The sequence below is a fragment of the Gracilinanus agilis genome, chromosome 2, assembly GCF_016433145.1.
Source record: "Gracilinanus agilis isolate LMUSP501 chromosome 2, AgileGrace, whole genome shotgun sequence".
NCBI classification, from domain to species: domain Eukaryota; kingdom Metazoa; phylum Chordata; class Mammalia; order Didelphimorphia; family Didelphidae; genus Gracilinanus; species Gracilinanus agilis.
In genome coordinates, this window is record NC_058131.1 from 144,218,448 (window position 1) to 144,235,630 (window position 17,183).

The following is a 17,183-nucleotide window of genomic DNA, read 5'->3' on the forward strand; positions in this document are numbered from 1 at the left end:
CAGATACTTATTAGCTGTGTGGCCCTAGGCAAGTCAATGAATCTTGTTTGCCTCAGTTTGCCTCCTCATCTGTTAAATGAGTTGGAAAAGAAAATGGCAAACTACTCAAGTATCTTTGCTAAGAAAACCCCAAACAGGGTCACAAAGAGTTGGACATGACTGAACAAAAAAGATGGTCTCTGAGGTCTCTTCCAACTCTGAAATTCTGTCATTCTGTGATCTCTGAATACAACATCTAAGTAGAGTTTCTTGTTCCTTCTTGCTCAGCTTTCATTCATCTGCAGGGAATAGCCCAGTAGTAACATGATATACAGCAAATATCATGTTTTAAATAGAACCACTCCATCTCAGTGAAGGCTTCTGCAAGTAATGGAAAGCTAGCACTGAAGGGCTGTTAAACAAACAGTGTTATGTGGTGACATTATGCAGGCAATAGTTTTGAGTGTAAAAGATATTTTTCATTATATCCGCATTATTAATTCCATCAGTTTGAATCTGATCAGTTCATGAAATGGCTATAAGTTTCTTCTGTTAATAAATCTACATAGCTTTCTTGTTTCATAACAAAACCTCTTTCCTTCTACAAAAAACCATGAACGCTGGTACAACAAGCACTTCTCAGGAAAGCACTCTCAAATTTTTTTTATTGGCATCTTAGGAAAATCGGATGCCAAACAAATAAGTGGGACTGTAAGGTTTATCTAACATAAAAAATCTGTTATCTTTTATGACCAGTTTCATAAAGCTCCACTATCAGTTTAATGTGCTTCAAAAATACTTTTATTCAATATCCCAAGTTGACTCAGATTGAATTAACATACTAGCTCAATGTTTTCCACCTTGTTGAATTGGAGAAGAGATATTTTGCTGAAGTTAATATAATTCTTGGTGCAAAGCACCCTTGTTCTGTTCACTGTTCTGGCAACTAGTCCACGGAGACCCATAATATCAGAGTTGGAAGGGATAAAGGAGACAATGTAGTCCCACCCTTTCCCAGTGTTAATTCTCTCTTCAACCATCCCTAACAAGAGTTTACAAAGCCATTCACATTTTTTCTAGGTATGAAGAAGAGGAGGAAAAACTGTTGGTAAAGAAAATAAGAAAGTGGAATAATAAGAGTTATAATCTGTCTTTGAGAAATGCAGTGTTATAAAATGGAAAACATCATTTGATGCTCTTAATGAATAGTGCTGGGAGCAGGTAGTGGACAGAGTGGCAACCCTGAGTTCAAATCTGGCCTCAGATACTTACTAGCTGTGTGACCCTGGGCAAGTTACTTAACCCTGTTTGCCTCGGTTTCTTTGTCTGTAAAATGAACCGGACAAGGATACAGCAAGTCACTTCAGTATTTTTGCCAAGAAAAACTCAAATAGGGCTATAAAGATCCAGACATGACAGAAAATGACTGAACAATGACAATGAACAGGATCAGCAAAGGGACTTTCTGGTGTGGAAACTTCTTTCAACCATAACAACATTGGTGTGATATAATAATAATCAGCATTTGTATACATTATCTCATTTGAGTCTGAGATAAGTGGTGTAATATAATTATACCCATTTTATAAACTGAGGTAGGGAGCAGTTAAATGACTTACCTAGGGTCACATAGTATATTTAAGAGATATTGCATTTGCATCTGGGTCTTCTTGACTTCAAGTCCAGCACTCCACTCTCTACATAAGCAGTTCTCTAAGTCCAGGTCAGAATCTATGGGGGTCCATGAGGCTCTTTAAAGAGGTCTGTGAGGTTAAAATTATCATAACAAAACTAAAAACTAAAACTAAAATCAAAACAAAACTAAGATATTTTCATTTTTAATACAGTAAACATCAATAGATATAACTTATACAAACAAAATGTTATGGGAGTAAGTCCTCAATAATTTTTGAGTGCAAATGGTTCTGAGATCAAGAAGTTTGAAAGCCACCACATCACACAGCCTTGCTACTGTCCAGGCATTTCAGCCTTGGCCAACTCTTCATGACTCCATTTGTGGTTTACTTGGCAAAGGTGCAGGAGTGGTTTGCCATTTCCTTCTCCTATTCATTTTGTAGATGAGGAAACTCAGGCAAACAAGGTTATTGACTTGCCCAGGGTCGCACAGCAAATAAGTATCTGAGGCTGGACTTGAACTTGTGTCTTCCTGACTCTAGACTTGATGCTCTATCCACTGCTGCCCACACACTACATACAACACACTTCTCTTAAATGAGTTTCTGTCTGAATCATCCCTAGGATGACCAGAAGTCAGTTGTAAACCCAGATTAAAAGTATGTGAGTAGAGAGTAAAAGCAGTCCTTTATCCATTCCTATGCATCGACTATGCTATAGAGGGAAGAGCACTGGGCTTGGATTGGGGATTGATTTGGGATCGAGTCTCAGATCCAATATTTATTCACTACCTGTGTGACCATGAACAAATGAGTCATTTAGTCACCTAGGTGTCACAGTAGCTAGAACAACACACCTGTAGTCAGAAAGTTCTGAGTTCAATTGTGGCTCACATATTTTCTATCTATGTGATTTCTGTCTGCCTCAGTTTCCTCTTTTGTAAACCTTCCTCACTGGGTTGTGAGGATAAAAGCAGGCAATATTAGTAAAGTGTTTTGCAAACTTTATAGCACTATATAAATCTTAGCTATTGTTATTAAGAAATTCTAGGAGGGGGCAAGTGGGTGGCTCAGTGGATTGAGAGGCAGGCCTAGAAATGGGAGGTCCTAGGTTCAAATCTGGCCTCAGACACTTCCCAGCTGTGTGACCCTGGGCAAGTCATTTAACCCCCATTGCCTACCCTTTACTGCTCTTCTGCCTTGGAGCCAATACATAGAATTGACTCCAAGACAGAAGGCAAGGGTTTAAAGAAAAAACCAAGAAATTCTAGGAGTCTGTTTCCTCATCTTTAAAACATAATTATAAAAGTTCTTATAATTATGTTTTAAATTATAATATTTATATATAATATATTATATAATATAAATAATTGACATAATATAATTAATATAATAGCTCTTTTAATTATGTTTTAAATTATAATATTTATATATGATATATGATATAATATAAATAATATGATATAATTATAATAGCTCCTATAATTATGTTTTAAATTATAATATTTATGTATAATATAATATAAATGATATGATATAATAATTATAATAGCTCTTATAATTATGTTTTAAAGATGAGGAAACAGAGACTCCTAGAATTTCTTGTCTTTTTTTTATAGTATCTCTTTTTATAGTATCTCTTTTTATAGTATCTATTCCCAAAGTTTCTGTCAGCCACTGCTAATGCTATTTTGTTGTACTGATTTACTTTTTAAAGTTAGTTTACAGCATTTCATTTTTGCTGATAATAGAGAAAATCACTTATAGGCAACACAAATCCTCCAATCGGTTACATTTTGCAGGGTGTGTGTGCTGTCGTGATATGCTTTGTTCCATGCCTTTTTCTTCCTAGGAATGACCACTTCCTAGTTCTTGGGCTATGGCAGATAGCCAAATTGGAAAAAGTCAGAATTTATGAGAGATGATTAATAGGCAATAATGCACCTTCCATGTGCTCGAAAAATAAACATACCACGTGCCTCTCTTCGTGACATATTAAGTTACTAAAACTCCACTTGCTTTTAGGCTTAGTAAAGTGATCCTTTGTTGATCCTGGAAATTTGTAATTTAAGATGAGTCTCCTGCATGGTACATGGCGGCCAAGAAGATAAAGGCTTTGAGATAATTTCCAGTTTCATCAAAACGCATATGATTCTTTTACATGAGTCCATTTGGGGTGTTTGCACAGACTCATGTTAGGAAAAGAAATAGATCCAGCGGCTGTTTTTTTGGAAACGTGGCACTGATAGGATCATCTGACAAACGGGTATGTTCCTGTCGAGGTGAGTCTTCTTGAGGTGAACCAACTCTTAGTAGTTTTTCTTTTTTTTGAAAGGAAAGCAAACAAGGAGGTTGCTTTGAAATATAAACATTGGTGTTATCTGGTCAGGCTCTCACCCTTTTCACCTTCTGTATCCCATCACAAAGCATTACCTGCACTTACCTTCAGTGCTTGAGGAGCTCAAAGAAGCTCCCTGTCCCTCTGCTAAGTGCATGGAAAGGACATTTCCTGGGCTGAGGTGGAGAGGAAGCCTCCAAGGGAGGCAGGCGCTCTAGAGGCCAGCCTCACTATAACTTATTTTTTTTTAGGAACCCAGAATTCAATGCTATCATTCTCTGTACCTTTTCAATCCAATCTTCCAAGATACATATTCCTGTTTTACACACACACACACACACACACACACACACACACACACACACACACATCCATGTATATACACTTATACCATATACACACACACATGGATGCAGGCATACCTGCCTTTGGGGATTCCCTTTTTTAGAGACACTCTTGAATAGTGCCAACTGGCATAAAAGCTTTTGTTGTTCAGTTGTTCATTTGTGTCTGATTTTTTGCAACCCCTCAGACGACACTATTTCTTGGAAAAAATACTGGAACGATTTATCGTTTCCTTCTCCAGTGGATTAAGTGGTCAGACAGCTTGTAAATGTTGGACACTGGATTTGAACTCAGGTCTTCCTGCCTCCAGGTCCAGCACTCTATCCATTAAGCTGGGCTGCCCCCAGCTCCTAGCTGCTAAAACAGCATTTCCATTCAAAACCTGACATATTCTACTTGTGTGACCCTAGTTAAACGATGATACCCCTAACACCTACCTCATAGGAATATTTTGATTTAGTGACATATCATGGATAAAATATTTTGTAAATCTTAAATACTATATAAATGTCAGCTATTATTCTGATCACACACTCTCCATAAACCTCTACGTGTTTGCACTTCCTGCAGACATGGAGGTTAGCATTTGACTCACAAGGTTATTTTGAGGGTCAAACGAATGAATATATTTAAACTTAAATAGTATAAAATATTATAAATATGTTCTATTTAAATATATTTAAATATATAAATAAATGATATTATGAAATATCACATTATTATCACATTCTCAACTTTTTTTACATCAAAATATATTGATTTTTGTTAAATTTTCAACATGAGCGTTGAAAACTCAGAAATTAGCAACTAGAAATCACAGCTTAATTTGGGGTTTTATTGATTGCCTAAATGCAAAGAAGTGATAAGGGAAATGTAAATAATGCAGATTAAACTGAAAAGTGAGTGATGCATGTATATTTGTGCCCAAGAGTTATATTTTTATCTTTTGTTCAAATCTCAAGTTGGGGGGAAGGAAGAGAGAGACCTAACTGGGTATTTTAATGTAACAAATGCACAAATTAATTAATTAAAAAACAAACAAACAATATATTTAACAGGACATCCCTACCTATAGGCATGATAGCAATTATGTCAGTGTCTATGGCAGCTTTATGAATGCCATAAAAAAAACAAAATTCTTGCCTCCTAGCCTACCCTCACCCCACCCACTAGCTAGGAAGAAATAATTTTGATGGAGCATATGATTAAAATAAAATTGAATGCTTGTGGTCTACACCAGAGATGTCATACACATGGCCTATGTGCTATGCGTAGCCCAAAATACTCCTTAGTATAGCCCAAACCACAGTCAATGTAATTGGGAAATATTTAAAAAAATAAATAAAACTAGAAGGAAACACATTTTATTCTATTTTTTGAGAATGTTAATGCTAATATGTGATTTTATTAAGTTAATACATACCTATAGGGATTCTTACATATCATTTAGTGCCCCCCCCTCCTATTTAGTTCAATCCCACTGCTCTAGATAATCTCTCAGACCACTTCCAGCTCTAAAATTCCAGGATGCTTCTTAATTAATAAATGTTTAGTTTTGGGGTTAAATGTTTTATATGGGGTTAAAACTATAAAGAGTGAAACAATCCGTACTCTGAAGAATCTGATATATCTTTACATATAGAATAAACACAAAGAGAATAAAAACAATAAATACAATAAATGTACTTGAATTGCATCTTGGATGACAAATAACAATCTAGAAAACTAGGTTAAAGTTATTCTTTTTTACATATACTTATATATTGTTAATACTTGTAAAATAATTTTGAGCCATTCTCATCAGTGATAATTAGCCTATATTTTGGTAATAATTATATCAATGATTATAATGTCTAGGCAATTTATTTATGTATATTTGCATGTAAATATTTGATAGTTTTACTAGGTATAAACTAAATATCCACCTCTCCTTAGCTAAAAGAACAAGAACAAGTTATATAAAATTAAAAAGCTAAATTCCATATAAGGAAAATTCTATTTATTACAATGCAGGAAATTATGGAACACTCCTATACTTCTCCAAAATTCACCCTCTTTTCACCCAAATATGTCCAAATAACAGCTAATCACTTAAATAAATAGGAACAATATTGAATTTTTGAAGGCTATGCTGATAGAATTGAAACCCTGGCAATTCTTAACAAGGTAGAAAGAATTTCCTCTAGCTTCAGACTTTCTGCTACTGAGGACCAGTCTAACAACATGATATGAATCATCTTTTTATTAGATTATTTTTGTTTGTGGTAGCCCATGGAGAGATAACCAATCAGACAACTTACAGAGGAATTATTAATAGAATTATGTAACAGGAATCATCAAATTAACAACTAAAGAATTACCAAAATTTGCTAAAGAAAATCTTACACATAGTTGAACTTGCTTAAATAATAATTTGAACATTTGTCAAAACCTCAAGGTTCAGAATCTAATTCTCAGTTTGTTTTGACTAAAGTGGACAATGAGTTAGCATTGATCCTATAATGATATTGTAGGCTTAGGCATGGTGAGCTAAAGTGCCCCAGGGCTAAGTCTACAGAGTCATCTGCAGAGGCTTGAAAGGGTCCAGTCAGATGGTCTTCTGGACCTCACTGCAGTCTGGTACCAGAATCTGGAACTTAAAAGGGTGGGTCTCAGGTGTAAAATGATATTGTGTGTGCAAAATCTTTGGATATGTTTAGTTATAGCAATGAAATATAATGATGTTCTTGAAAGGATTTTCTGAATTAAAATCCCTTTTAATATTGGGATGGAAGCTATGGATACCTGTTAAATACCTCTGTTTGATCAAGGGTTGCTCTTATTGTTCTTTTTCAATTGTATTTGACCCTTCACCACACCATTTGGAGTTTTCTTAGCAGAGACACTGGAATGGTTTTCCATTTCCTTCTCAAGTTCATTTTACAGATGAGGAAACTGAGGCAAATAGGGTTAAGTGACTTACTCTGAGTCATAGAGCTAGTAAGTGTCTGAGGTTAGATTCAAACTCAAGGGGATGAGTCTTCCTGACTCTAGACCTGGCACTTTATCTACTGTGCCACCTAGCTGCCTTGTCATCAGGGAATTATTAAATGTTACATTGTCTTAATTATGAAATTCTGAGTCCATTAATAATATGCAACTCATATTAAAATATTATATGATATAGGGTGATTGCCTTGATTTTCTATTAAGGATTACAAAGTCATACATGTAAAAATGAAAGAGTCCCATAGATCATCCTACATGGACATATTTCTTTTTCTTCCAGTGTATTAGGACTAACACAGACAAAAATTTTTGATCTACTCTAACTCAGCATGGGCTCTGTGAACTATTGGGGGGGAATATTTTTTCCAATTACATGTAAAAACATTTTTTACCATTTTAAAAAACTGAGTTCCAAATTCTTCCCCTCTCCCCTTTACTCCCTCATTGAGAAAGCAAGCAATTTGATATAGGTTATACATGTCCAGTAATGCAAAACATACTTCCATATTTATCATATTGTGAAAGAAAACCCAGACTAAAAAGAAAAATAAACCAGAAAAATAAAATTAAAAAAAAGTGTGTTTCAGTCTTCATTCAGACTCCATCAATTCTTTCTCTGGAGGTAGATAGAATTTTTCATCACAAACCATTTGAAATTTCCTTGGATCGCCATATTTCTGAGAGTAGCCAAGTCATTCACAGTTGATCCTTATATAGAATTGATGTTACTGTGTATAGTGTTCTCCTGGTTCTCCTCACTTCACTTGGCAAGTTCATTTAAATCTTTCCAGATTTTTTAAAAAAATCTTGCCCACCATTTCTTGCAGCACAATAATATTCCATTTCAATCATATCACACCTTACAAGCTATTCCCCAATTGATGGTCATCCCCTCAATTTCTAATTCTTTGCCACCACAAAAAGAGCTGTTACAAATATTTTGTACCTATAGGTCCTTTTCCCTAAAAAATCTTTTGGGGACATGTATCTCATAGTAGTATTTCTGGGTCAAAGAGTATGCTCAGTTAGGTCATAGTTTTGGCAAATTGCTCTCCAGAATGGATGACTCAATTCACAATTCCACCAAAAAGTACATTTGTGTACCCGTTTTTCCAATCCTCTCAAAGATTTGTCCTTTTCCTTTTCAGTCATTTTAGAAAATCTTATAGGTTTGAAGTGGTACATAAAAATTGTTTTAATTTATATTTCTCTAGTCAATAGTGATTTAGAGCATCTTTTCATATAGCTATAGATAATTTTGGTTTCTTTGTCTGAAAACTCTTCATTTTCTTTGACTATCAGTTGGAGAAAGATTTATGTTATAAATATGAATGTTTTAAAAATATATTTGAGAAATTAGGCCTTTATTAAGGAAACTTACTATAAAAATGTTTCCCTAGGTTTTGGCTTTCTTTTTAGTCTTGGCTCTGTTTTGTTCATTCAAAATCTTTTAAGTTATTTAACGCAATCAAAATTATCCATTTTATATCCTGTAATGCTCTCTATCCCTTGTTTGATCATAAATTCTTCCCTTACTCATGGATCTGACAGGTAATCTATTCTATGCTTCCCTAATTTGCTTATAGTATCACCTTTTATGTCTAAACCATGTACCTATTTTAACCTTAAGTTGGTGTATGACATGAGAGGTTTATACCTAATGATTATTAATTGTATATTTCTCTCTATTCTATTCTCCCTTCTGTTTCTCTCCCTCTCCTTTTACCCTGTCACTCTTCAAAAGTGTGTAAATTCTGACCACCACCTTCCCCAACCCATCTTCCTTTTTATCAACCCCTTCTTCTTTATCCTTTTTTCCTCCTACTTTCATGTAATATAATATAGATTTTTATATCTAAGTGAATTATGTATATTATCTCTTTGAATAAATTCTGATGAGAGTAAGAGCTTCAATGTTGCCCACTTAAATATGATGCTTATATAGGAAAGTAAGACTCTTTCACATTTGCTTCCACTGCAAACATTCCAATTCACTCCTAAAGAATTATACTCAGTTTTGCTGGGTAGATGATTCTTGATTATAATTCTATCTCCTTTGCCCACTGGAATATCATATTCCAAGCTCTCTGATAATTAATGTAGAAACTGCTCAATCTTGTGTCATCCAGGCTGTGGCTCCAGAATATTTGAATTGTTTCTTTCTGGCTTCTTGCAATATTTTCACCTTTATCTGGGAGCTTGGGAATTTGACTATAATGTTCCTGGAAATTCCAATTTTGAGGTCTCTTTTAGTAGGTGATTAGTGGATTCTTTCAGTTTCAGCCTCTAGTTCTAAGATAGTCGGAGATTTCCCTTGATAATTTCTTTTATTTTATTTTATTTTTTTTTTAAACCCCTGCACTTCGGTATATTGTCTCATAGGTGGAAGATTGGTAAGGGTGGGCAATGGGGGTCAAGTGACTTGCCCAGGGTCACACAGCTGGGAAGTGGCTGAGGCTGGGTTTGAACCTAGGACCTCCTGTCTCTAGACCTGACTCTCACTCCACTGAGCTACCCAGCTGCCCCCTCCTTGATAATTTCTTAAAATATGAAGTCTGAGATTTTTTTATCATGACTTTCAGGTAGTCCAATAATTTTTAAATTACCTCTCCTTTCTCTATTTTCACAGTCACTTGTTTTCCCAATGAGCTAGTTTACATTTTTGGCAATGTTTTTATTCTTTTGATTTTGTTTTACTATTTCTTGATGTCCTATGGAGTCCTTAAACTTCATTTGTCCAATTCTAATTTTAAGAAATTATTTTTTTCATGAGCGTTTGTACCTCCTTTTTCCATTTGGCCAATTCTATTTTATAAGGAATTGGTCTCATAAGTGGATCTTTGTGCCTCTTTAACTATTTGGTCTATTTTTAAGAGATATTGCTTTTTTCAATATTTATTTTTATGCCTTCTTTACCAACCTGTTGATTCCTTTTTCATGATTTTCTTGCATCACTCATTTTCTACCCAATTTTTCTTCTATTTCTCTTATTCAAGTTTTAAAATTCTGTTTGATTTTTCCCCAGAATTCATTTTGGGTTTGAGACCAATTCAAATTTTTCTTTGAGGCTTGTTTGTGACTGTTTTGACATTATAATCACCTGATTTTGTTTTCATCATCCCCGTAACCATAGTTACTTTCTATGGACATTTGTTGTTTGCTTGTCATTTTCCCAATTTCTTGACTTTTAACTTTATGATAAAGTTGGACTCTCCTCCTCAGATGGAAGGCAACTATCCTAAGCTTCAGAGTTTTTGTCCTTTTTTTTTCAGAGCTAGTTCAGGTGTTTTGTAAGTCTTATTTCTTCCAGGCTTGTATGATCTCAGAAAAAGTGTGGTCACTACTCTCTTGGCTGGTGTTCTCATCTGTGAACAACTGCAAGCACTCTTTTCTGCCCTAGAAAAGTGACCAGGGTTCCTGTTCCTGCTAGTTTTCCTCCTTGTCCTGGGCCTAGGGCTAAGGAATTGGATGAGGAGAATGCAGTGTAGTCCTGTACCCAGTACCAGTAAAGGGTCCCTTTAAATCTTTTTTTTTTGACCAATTGTCTGACTCCTTTATCACTTGTGGCCTGAGAATTCTGGAAACCTCCACAGTTGCCCCAACAGCCTGCTGTTTGCGTGCCAGGCTATGTAGCCCATTCTTCACTCTTACTCCAATGAGACAAACATTTTCCGCCAACATTCTAAGTTTTCATGGGGTAAAAAATGTTTCACTTTGTCTTTTTATTGGTTCTCCTATTTTAGAATTCATTTTTAGGCATTATTTTATCATTGGATGGGAATTTGGGAGAACTCAGGTTAGTCCCTGCCTTTACTCTATCTTAGCACTGCTTCATGTGAACTTTTAAAAAAACACATGTTTTTTAATGACAATTCCAATATAATTGATTTCCTAGATCTCCTGGTCTTATCTGTTTTTACTTCTCCCCTCAGTATAGTTAGAGAAGACTCAGTACATATTTGTTTATATTAATCCTGAATATACTTGGAAATGTAAGTAAGCACCTCTGCATTTTTTCCCAGACTAAGTAATCCCAATTCTTCAGACAGTAATCATATTTGTCATCCTTTCTTAATCTCTAGAGCCCCATGCAAATGAAGGACTCTGTAAGGAGCTGCTTATTACTGAGCATGGTTTGAAGATTTGTTTCCTTTTTGCAATGATCCTGAGAGTATAACTAAGTATCATTAGATGGTAAATATGAATTGAAACTATCTTCAAACACTCTTGAATTAGGGTGGATTATGCAATAGCAATACTTTCCAGGGCTATGTATTATTTGGTCAATAGTGATTGTTTTCTATTGACACCACTTGAAATAAAATCCATGGATTTGTATTAAGAAACCAGTCAAATCTTGATTTCTTTAAGGGTAGATTTGCCATAGGTTGTTTCCAAACAAATTGCGTGGATTTCTATCAAATAATTTGGAAGAAAATTTGAGTCATATGGAAACCTACCATTTCCTTCCAATGGCTCAATTTTTTATGGCATTTTTATGCCCTTTTCATTCCTTGAGTATTTTATGCTCTGAGATATCTTAAAAATCAATCCTTGAGTGATTTTAAAGTTATAAAACATCTAATATATATATATATTAGATGGGCTCAAAACTATATATATAGTTTTGAGCCCATTTTGTGACTTTGTCTTCTTAGTGTTGCTGACTCTTCCTTAAATGATTATAAGTCCACTATGGTCATAGATGCCCATAGATGAGAATAAATCACTATAGAAATGTCAGATCTTGGTCTTTTTGTGTGTCTCTTTGCAGTTCCTATGGTTTTGTCTTTTAATGCTCTTAGATGATTAAAATTAGCTACATCTTTATGGAAGCTCATACTCTTCATAATTGTTCTGATGTCTTCATTTAAATGATTTACTGAGTATTACAACCAAATATGGAATAACACAAAGAGAAATAGGCTTACTTAAGATACATGCTAGTATGCAGAATTCACACAAAGAGTTCTTATTGGTGGGGAGACTTTCCAAGTGTTCTTCATGTTTATAAGTCACATTTCACAGAACCTTGAAAAACTATAGATTCTTTTGAAAGAGATTGGTTTGACCAGCTGGCCTGAAAAATGAAAGTAGACAAAAATGTACATTATGGTAAATAGCTGGGTAGAAGTTCATTGAGTCAGTTAACTAAAATATATATGTAGGTATAGATATAAATATTACTATTGTTATCTTGGACCAATATCCATATGGAAATTGAGTTAGACACATATTTAAATAGTAGGATAAGACTGGATTGGATTATATTTGGGAAATTGTACAGTGCTAAATGATCCTAAATTGCTCACTATTACAAAAGTCCATTTGTTAATATAATTGTCATCCAGTGGTATTGTATCATGGTGAGTCATGTGATGTCATCATTTCAGGAAGGTAAAAATTGGAGGTAACATACAACCATGGAAAGGAAAATCAATCAATCAAGCATGTGATCAACAAATATTTATTAAATGGCTATCATATTCCAGTAATCAAAATCTTATCATAACATATTCCAGTAATCAAAAAATCCAAAAATCAAAGCTATTAAGAAATCACAGTTGGGGGTGGGGCAGCTGGGTGGCTCAGTGAATTGAAAGCCAGGCCTAGAGATGGGAGGTCCTAGGTTCAAATCTGATCTCAGACACTTCCCAGCCCTTACCACTCTTCTGCCTTGAAGCCAATATACAGTATTGACTCCAAGACAGTAGGTAAGGGTTTAAAAAAATATCATAGTTGGAAAGTATCTCAAAGGTCTTCTAGTCAATGTGGTGGGTATAAAAAGGTTGTAACATATTTTCAATGATGATTTATGTGGAAAACATGACCTATAAGATATTATCAAGAACATGTCTGACTAGATAAGGATGTAGGAAGGTTATATAGTCAGAATGAGAAAGAATAGGTGTGTTACCTTTGAAATATTGAATAATCAGATCAAGGCTTCTGGGATTTTTTGTATCATCTGTAGAAGATTTATTGAAGGCTATGGATATGAATTACATTCATAGGATGAATCAATGTTTAGATGTTGTGATATACATGATGAGAGGAAATATCCAGAACAATAAGATCAGAGACCCATTGAAACTTCAAATTCAACAAGATATTTATCTTATGACATATGAATTTCCCATGTTTTCCCCAAATTAAAAAATAATAAAGCAAAAACAAATAGGCAATTCTCTGCCACTATACAGAAAGCACACAATGGATACTACCAAAGCTGTTAAATATCCTTATTATATCATTTAACCAGTACCATCACCAAAATAATAGTTCATATTTATATAGAAACTTAAGCTTTGCAAAGTATTTTATATCCATTATCATTTGATTCATTCATTTGATGAAAGAATTCTGGACCTGGAGACAGGAAGACCAGGTTGAAATCTTGTTGTAGACACTGATTAGCTATGTGCTCTGGGCAAGTCATTTAAACTTTATTTGCCACAGTTTCCTCAGCTGTAAAATTAGGATAATATAGCACCTACTACCCGGGGCTGTTGGCATGATCAAATGAGTTAATATTTGTAAAGTACTTTGCAAGACTTAAATCTCTCTATAAATTCCAGCTATTAGTTATTAATCTTATTTTTTAATTTTAGAAAGAATAACTTCTATTCATTTAATTAAGGAGTTTTAATGACTGTGTCTTTTCTAATTTAATAGTACTTGCTACCAATTGATATAACAGGACATCGAATTGATGAAGTGTTATGGTTTAATAGAAATATCACTGGTTAAACAATCAGAAGACCTGGGTGCTAAATCCAGTTCCATCATAATACAAAATACCTCTCCCATCTGCAAAATGAGAGTTGCACAAAGATCAGTGTTTTTCAAGGTAGAAATTCATTAGTGAGCCATAGCATAAATCTATGGGAACTGTGTGTATGTGGTATGATTAATCAATCAGAAGGTAGGAAATGGGTTGCATCCCACCCTCCCCATGATATTCCCTCATGGGGCTTGCTTCCAAAATCACAGCATAGCCCTTTACCCAGTATAATACAATGCTCCCCTACTCAACTTCCTTCAGCAGTTTTAGGAGGTCCAGCCTTACCCCTTTTGATTCATCAGCCTCTCTCAGTATCCTCACCTGACATGCACAACAGTAGTTGCACAAATGCTACTGGGAAAATTCCCACTTCCTACCCCAACCTCCCACCCCTAGCACCACCATAGGGAGGAAATTACTGACAGTAGTGAGTGATCAAAAAAGATTAGAGGCCACCAATATTTCGGATCACTCTCAGGCCTAAAATTCTAGAATTCTATGAAATGCACAAGTGGATCTCTTCCTGGAATACAAAGCTTATCACTGAAATGACTAGCTAAACTAAGCCCCTTCCTCTAACATCTGGTATGACTTCCTTTGCTATTTAGATAGATATCTTGGCCAACCTCCAGCTCAGGTTATTACATTTTGCCTACCTAAATTCTCCTTGCATTGCCAATTGGACATGGTATTCTTCTTTCTTTCCCCTCATTAAACTGTCTTACAATGTTGTCTGCTAATAAGCAGCAGCAGAGCTTAAAGGGGAGCTTCATCTTGGACATCTCTGTTGTGGATTCCTTCACTTATTGATTTTGGCTAAGTTTCACTCTACCATTACAAGGAAGCATAAAGTTTGGCTGTAGAAATTACAGAGATTGTGGATGCCATCTTCAGAACTCTGAGGTGTTTGGCTCCGTCAAAAGAAACCAAATACAAGATGGACATTGATAATCAGTACATCTTTCAACAGTAACGATTGCATCATAATTAACCTCAAAAGGCAAACATGTCTTGCCCATACAGGGTTCCAGGTGTCATGCTTATTTAATTTTACAAATGCAAAGATGTAGATCTGGAAAGGACCTCAGTAGCCAACTAGTTCAACCCCTTCATTTTACAGATGTGAATTCTCAGTTTGGGAGAGGTGAAGTGAATTACCCAAGATCACAAAGGTAGTAAATATCTTTGAGGTAGATGTACGAGGAAGGGAGATAGCCCAAGGGGCTGGGCATAGTCCTGAAAACCATGAAGTGAAGGTAAATAACCCAAAGAACCTCAGATTAGACCCCAGGCTTTCTAACCACTCTCATTCACTGAAGTAACCACAACATGTGATTTTCATTTTCAGAACTGAATGATGATAATAAAATATATCTTATGCTTGCATTGTTAGTTTCCCTCCTTGATTTGCAAACTTGTATTACAGTGAAAATTCACTGAAATTTCAAAGGATCATAAAAGGACTAAGTCAGGACCAGAATATGAATCTAGACACTTCTAGTTCCATGTCCTAGAATAAACAGAAAAGAAATGGAAGAGATGCTTTTAAATTTTATTTTCACAACAAGGGAACCAGTAGGCAGACAGCTTTCTAGAACTTCAGCCTCTGGAATGCCACTGCCCTTCTTAGATCAGCTTCTTTGGGTCTCCAGCCATAGAAGGTCCTGCTTTGCCAATTTGTTAAATGCATGGAATAGCCCAGGAAAACAACTTGCCTGTGTCATGGGAAATGCCAGGAACAAATGTTAGTACACACATTGCATTTTGTTATCTCTTTGGGGGTTAAGTTACCCCATTCAGTCTCTGCTTTTATAGACAATGGGCATAGGTCAGCAATACCAGAGTAATCCTTTTACCTTGCCCTATCTGAAGTGACATTGGAATGAAGGGAAACTTTCCGAGGGTATCAGTTTCCTGGGTAAGTTCTACAAACAACCACATAGATTCATAGCTTAGTAATTGTACTTCTACTCCAGGAGAAAGAAAGCCAGCCCTACTTGTCACATTAGGGAGGAGATGAAAGAGCCTCCCGGTATGTCTGGTGGAATTCTATTGTTGTGGGCTGTTTACTCGCTGCAAGTACCTACTTTTTAAATTAAACATGGGATAGAAGAGCTAGCTATCACATTTTGAAAGCATAAACACTGATTCAAAGCCATTAAAAATTATTTAGAAAACTAGATTGAGTTTTAATTAGTCCAGGTGAATGCAGTCACCCCCAACGCACCTGCCATGCATCTCTCTTTAGCTCTCCTCTCTCCTCCTTGCCATCTCTCACTTAGAGGAGCTTCAAAGTCTCTGCCTTTCATTTTTCACAGTATTTACATGGCACTATGGTGAGAGACACTTAGGTATTTGACTGAAAAAAAAAGAACTCAGATTACAGCAGGGCTGGGATGAGAAAGATGAAAAAGAAGAGAAAGGGAAGAGAAGGGAAACCAGAAGTGGAGAAACAGGTTTCACGTGCTGCCAATCTTGGTCAGGCTAGTCTGAATGAAGTCCAAGAGATCTGGGGGGAGAATGGGAAGAAATGACTGAATCTTCTCTTTAGAGATTAAAATTAGTTCTAGATGTAAAGCAAAGCACATTTTCTCATTAAGTAATTAATTATTTTCTAATTAATTAACTTAGCTGTATTCTTAATATAATGCTGATCAACCTAATAAAAAAAGAATAATGATAATATTAATAATAACAACCACCACCTTATGAGGTTAAGTCACAGCTGACTTGCTGATCTGCATTAGTGGAATTTACATAATGAAAGTTCTATTTATGAAGGAAACCATAAATCTGTACCAAAAGCAAAACAAAAAAAAAACACCCTACTAAATAACATATGGTGTTTTAAGGTTGACTAAGTGCTATTTACATAATAATCCTAGGAGCCTGGTAGTACAGGTGTTATGTCCCCCATTTTATAGAAGTTTAAACAGAGGCTCAAGAGGTTAAATGATTTACTTGAAGTCACACAGCTAAAAGTATCAGAAGTAGGACTTGAACTCAAGTCATCTACAAGCAGTGCTCTTTTCTTTTCTTTTCTTTTTGTTGTTGTTTGTTGTTTGTTTGTTTGTTTGTCTTTACCAGGTTTAGAGGGCATTTTAGTTAACTCATT